Source organism: Xenopus tropicalis, chromosome 5 (assembly GCF_000004195.4).
Source record: "Xenopus tropicalis strain Nigerian chromosome 5, UCB_Xtro_10.0, whole genome shotgun sequence".
Lineage (NCBI taxonomy): Eukaryota > Metazoa > Chordata > Amphibia > Anura > Pipidae > Xenopus > Xenopus tropicalis.
In genome coordinates this window covers 110,681,203-110,687,202 of record NC_030681.2, presented here as the reverse complement: position 1 = coordinate 110,687,202, position 6,000 = coordinate 110,681,203, and the positions used below count along the sequence as shown (strand labels likewise).

General features: G+C 39.4%; 1 protein-coding gene across 1 annotated transcript in view; it reads left to right on the top strand.

Moving 5' to 3' along the window:
- The first annotated feature begins 3,006 nt into the window (after nucleotides 1-3,006).
- Nucleotides 3,007-6,000, top strand: part of nlgn1 (neuroligin 1) — a 414,257-nt gene continuing 411,263 nt past the window's right edge. The window contains exon 1 of the mRNA XM_031901575.1: nucleotides 3,007-3,546. The gene's annotated coding sequence lies outside the window, so the exon portion shown is untranslated. The remainder of the gene's footprint in view (nucleotides 3,547-6,000) is intronic.

The window sequence follows — 6,000 nt, the reverse complement described above, 5'->3', positions numbered from 1 at the left end:
TACTGACTTCTGTTGACCACTGGCCCATTTATTAACATTCTAATTTTAGTGGTTTTAGAGTTATTTGAAACTATGAAAAAACTAATTTCCACTAAAACTACAAATGTCTAGTCATTTATTAAAATCCAAATATACAGTAAAAAACACAAATGAATTAAAATGCAGAAGAAAAACAAAACATGGACATGAAAATCTAATTTTTTGTGCACTTACAAATGGAAACGACTAGAAATCCTCTAAACCCATGAATTAAATAAAGGTTGTTACAATTTGCCTGGGAGAGCTCTCATTGACTTCTACATGACCTCAGCAGCTTTAGATGGTGCAGTTGTGTCTTTTTTTATGTTTTTTTTCACTCAATAAATCAAGAATTTTTTGAGTTTTCGGGTAATTAGTATAATCTACAACTCGTGAATAGAGATGTAGCGAACGGTTTGCCGGCGAACTAATTCACGCGAACATCGGGTGTTCGCAAGTTTGCGAACTTTTCACATATGTTCGCAATTTGGGTTCGCGTGGCGTTTTTCCGCTGCGTTTTTTCTCGGCCTAAAAATGCCGCACAAGCCACACATGGCGTTTTTCAGCAAATCCCGTTTCCATTGTGCTAATAGTGCGAAAAAGCAAAAAACGCCGCGTATTTCCGCTAGGTCTGCCAGCTGCCTTTGCGTATACATAGGAATAGCTTGCGTTTTTACGCAACGCTGTGTCAACAAAGTATTTTTCAGAGAAATTTTTGCCCTTGATCCCCCTCCTGCATGCTACTGTCCAGGTCGTGGCACCCTTTAAACAACTTTAAAATCAGTTTTCTGGCCAGAAATGGCTTTTCTAGATTTTAAAGTTCGCCTTCCCATTAAAGTCTATGGGGTTCGCAAAATTCGCAAACTTTCGCACTTTTTGGCGTAAGTTCGCGAATGGGTTCACGAACTTTTTTTTTGAGGTTCGCTACATCCCTACTCGTGAAAAGGAATGAACGTTAGTTAATGGGCTCCTTAGTTTTATACTTAGTTTAACATTATTGGACTATGTTTGTTTTGCATTTTTTTCTGCACCGGCCTCTAGCCCTGGCACTAGTGTAGGCAATTACTCAATGCTTAAGGTCATACTTTGGGGTATATTTATCATGCTGTGTAAAAAGTGGAGTAAAACATTACCAGTGATGTTGCTCATAGCAGCCAATCAGATGCTTTGCTTTGGTTTTCTAACTGTTGAGATCTAATTGCTCATTGGTTGACCTGGCCAACATCACATTAGCAATGCTTCACTTCACTTTTTACACAGCATGATAAATGTACCCCTTACTGCGGGAGGCAATAACAGTCTGGCTATTGGCTAATAAAGGCTACTCCATTCAGAACCCTTACACAGGTAACACAGGTAAACCTAACAATAAGTCAATTAATACACAGGTATTCACAAATCCAGACAGTACCTAGCTCACTGGGCACAATTGTAGCACATCAGGTAGATCTACTCTACCAGTATCTCCAGCCCTTGTGTATATTCTGACTATCTAGTGCTGCTCCTAAATCTCAGCCAGGGCATTGTGGGTTCCAGAAAGACCCAAGGGTCTATGGCGCACAACAAAGTAAAGTAAACTACCATTTTTTTTAGGATAGCATGTTGCGTTCCACCTGCATTCAGTGCTTACATGCGCCTGTGTGAGTACAGCATGATAGGAAAGAAAGGGCTGCATTTTGCCTGCACTCCCCTGTGGTGGAATGCAGGAGAACGACACCACAGGGTGAAATGCCCATCTGTATGAGCCTTTACTCAGGAGTGCTTTACCTTCATTTTCACCTTCTTCAGTAGGATTAATCTACCCTCCTCACTAAGACCTTTTGCAAAGAATGAACCCATTATCCCCTTGCCCACAGCAACAGATATCCTGCCAGACACAGGTACCTATACTACTCTAATTCTATATGACACTGCCTACAGGGCAATATTTAGGTTTGTCATTTATCCACATCTCTACATATACTCATGCATGTCTTTTTATAACTGCTAAAGGCAATTACTGTTTGCAGGACAGAGAAATGAGCCACTGCTTGTTGGATTGATGTACTTATAGAGTTAATGACATGCTGCTTGGAGGGCAGATAGAATTATGTGGCAATTACAATTTTCCTTGGTGGATAGAGATATTGGGGTTGGCAATTACACATAGCTTAAAGAGGATCTACTGTGAATACTCAGACTAAAAGCAGACAGAAATATTCTGACAATATCTGCAGATGGTCTTTCTTTTCTTTGGAGTGTGTTTTCTCTAATGTCTATTAATCCTACTTCATTCCATCCTAAACATGACAACAAGACCTGGTCACTGAACCAGGCAACAAAAAAAAGCAGGTTAATCATGTGACAAGTTTTTTTGTTATCTTTTTATAGCCAATAATAATTATTTTACAGTGCACCTCTGTCCATCCTCTAGTCTGCATTAAAAACCAATACAGGTATAGAACTCATTATCCAGAATTCTCGGGATAAGGGGTCTTTCTGTAATTTGGATCTCCATATCTTGTCTACTAAAAAATCAATAAAACATTAATTAAACCCAATAAGATTATTTTGCATTCGATAAGGATTAATTTGGGATCAAATACAATGTTCCGTTTTATTATAACAGAGAAAAAGTAAATCCATTTAAAAAATCTGAATTATTTGATTAAAATGGAGTCTATGGGAGACAGGCTTTCCATAATTCGGATCTTTCTGGATAATGGGTTTCCAGATAATGGATCCCATACCTGTACCTGGATGCTAGAGTACACTATCCAGTCTGGACAGTCAAAGAACAAAGAAATAAAATGTATACAATAACTAAAACAAGATAAAGCTTCCCTTAATAACTTTTAGATGAAACTACACTGCCTGTATTTCAGTACCTTGGGCAGCAACTCCCAACTGGCTTTTAGAATTAGGACCCTGCAGCAATGCCTGCTCGTGCACTGCAACAAAATCGCCGCCCACAAGGCTGTCAATTCAGAAGCTGTCAGGATAGAGACTTTGTCACGACACCTGCAGGCAGTCAGCTCTTAGAGCGGCGGTGGCAGTTGCAGCAGTGCTGTGTATCTATACTAAAGCTGTGCCATCATCCCATCTCCCCTCTGCTCCATGTGTCTCTGCACACAGACAAGTAAACTGCAGCACAACAGGAGGCTGATCCTGGATGTACAGATACGAGACAGTGGAAGGAGCTGCTCAGCCTTATAGCTCTTTCCAGGCATGTCCTAAATCTTCCCCTCGTCATCCCCACTTTTCACTCCATGGGATTTTACTATCTGTGGATTCTGGAGTTTTGTATCATTATGTTTTTTCATCCTAAATAGATTTTCCCGACTGGTAGTAAGATTGCTTTCTGGATATACCTTTTTGCTGGCTATTTGTGCAAATTGGAGTCTTGTTGGAGCTGCTTACAACTGATTCAGTAACAACAAAGCCTTTATTCATTAAGTGAAAGTGGCGCAAATGTCTTCAGCTCAGCATTCCTCAAGCCTCTTGTCAGGCTAACTCTATGCATGATTGCAGAGCTCGGATTTGGACAAGGTAAGACGAATCTAAGGTTCTGTGCTGAATTCCTATAATTCCCTGCTGGCAGGGCTATAAATACATTTTGTCTGTGTCTGTGTATGCCCACTAAATACTCAATCAATGCATCTCTATTTACAACTACAATTCTTTTTGTATTTTGTTTCAAAGCACAGTGGTAACACCATTCCGCCGAACAGCTACTTAGATCTGAACTAATTGGGCACAGGAGCATTGTTTTACATGTGAGCTAAAATCCTGAACTTTAATATATCCCAGTTCCCAGCCCAAGAGGTTTTCTGTGGGAAGGCTAAAGTGAATCTTGATCATGCTAATTTGCCTGACAGCTCATTTACCTGCAGCAGTAGATATTGGCCATGTAATTGCTGCCCTTTACATATATGATAAACTACATCAGATCTGCCCCTTGCTCCTGGAAGGCAAATGGACAATACAGCCAGCTACCAATATGGGGATAGTATATTTAAACAGGTCTGAAAGGCAATACATTTCTGCAGCAAGAAAGCAACTAAGGTTAAGTTATGCAAACAGATGTTTTTTTGTTTTTTATAGAGGAGCACCCACCTTAGACAAAAGAATCCTTGAGCTGGTCGAACAGTAATGTCACAGCAGTTCAACAGCCTATAATTCCTCTTGATTTTTCCATTGTATCTTTAAAGGGAGCAACTGAACATTTTATATAATGTTGATTCATTAAAAAGTGTCTGCATTGTTGCAGGAGAGAGTGTTTAGATTTTGGGGGTGACAGATCCATGTTACTTATGTTTGGAATATTGGTATGTAAAGAGACTATTAAAGTGATGTAATGCAAAGATGGACCCAAAGGTGTCAGCTGTGCTTTAATACAAGGCAACGGTACCCTGGCCACAATAAACTCAGATATTTTGTGGGCATGGAGAGAAAATCTGTAAATCTTTGCACAATGTCCTTGTGGTACAGGGCACACATGCTAGGTGATACAATAATCCACAGCTAGCAAACCTTTGGTAATATTACAAGGAACATCACCAATTTCTCGTCATGTACTTTCTGTGTTTGCACAGCACTTCACTTTAGTGGCAATCCATTAAACATATAAATGAAAAAGGCATCCAATTCTACTTGGGGGATTCATTTATCTCATATATTTAATAGATAAATGGATATTTGGGACAAATGTGTTTGTTTTGTAATTGCTGCGCTGATTAAGTTAAATTATGTTATCACATATATTAGGGGACTGAGCCTTGTGGCACTTTAGCTTAGAGCTGCCCATCCCAGCCTTCCAGGTGCCGTTGAACTACAACCCCAAAGACCCTCAATTAAAACTGTGGCTAATGGCAGCTATATTTTTAATGCAGTTTGGATATCTTGGTACATCATGGCCAACCTGTAGCCCTCCAGGTGTTGTGCTAAAACTCCCAGCAGCCCACTGCCAGCCTTTGTTTGTCATGGAGTTTTGGGAATTGCAGTTCAACAAGATGGGGCCACAGATTTCACATCTCACAAATCACAAAACTGGAGGGCATAATTTTGGAATAGAAACCAATTTTAGCAAATCAGCAATTGATCATTCAACTACAGTTTGGGTAATGTATTAGTTGTTATGGGTTGCTACTCCCAAGTTTAAATAGAGTTAATAACATGGATATACATCCGTTACTCCAAATTTTTTTCCAGTTATACGTCATCATTTTTCACATCTTAGGTTCATGGCTTTGTAAAAAAAATTGGACTTGGTCTAGACTGAAACATTCTCGTGAGGTTTGAGCCTGCTTATTTAGATGGAGAAACCTCCATCCACAGCTGAATTGCAGCCCCGTTCCCTTCTTTCTACAGAACATCTTTTCCTATTCATTTGCTGATATTCTAACAGGATGCAGCTGTTTGGGCAGCCCATTCTACAGCCTGCGCACTCATTTATCAAAGTTTTCTGGGTACAAATCTGTCTAAAGACATCATAAAAGAGAATTTGCAAATTATTCATGTTCTTCTTTTTATTTTGTTGCAGTAAATCTGCTCTCACCTTTGTATCTTATATAACCAGAATTCGTTAAGTGCTGGCTTGTGGCTCAATCTGAGATAGGCACCCTCTGCATTAAAACCTTTAGCTACTGTATGTAAGGCATCTAAATGAATGTGGATTTGGGGTAAAATGTAGGGTAACAGTAAATAGGACATGTTAACTGTTTATAGACATGTTCTTTCTACGCATGAGAGATGTCAATCCAGCAGTTCAAAAACTGTAGGCCTGCACAATGGGCATCTCTTGTTTATCTAATTCACTACCCAAGCTGCCTGTGTTTCCAGGACTCCCATTCTCTAACTTGACCCTGACTGTACATTGTATAGCAATTGTTAGATATGTGCTATTGTTTATAGTCTATACTTCTTTTATCCTTTTTAACTACTATTAAACTACAATTCCCAGCAGCGATGTGAATGGGTTGAAGCTCATAATCCTAATTTGTG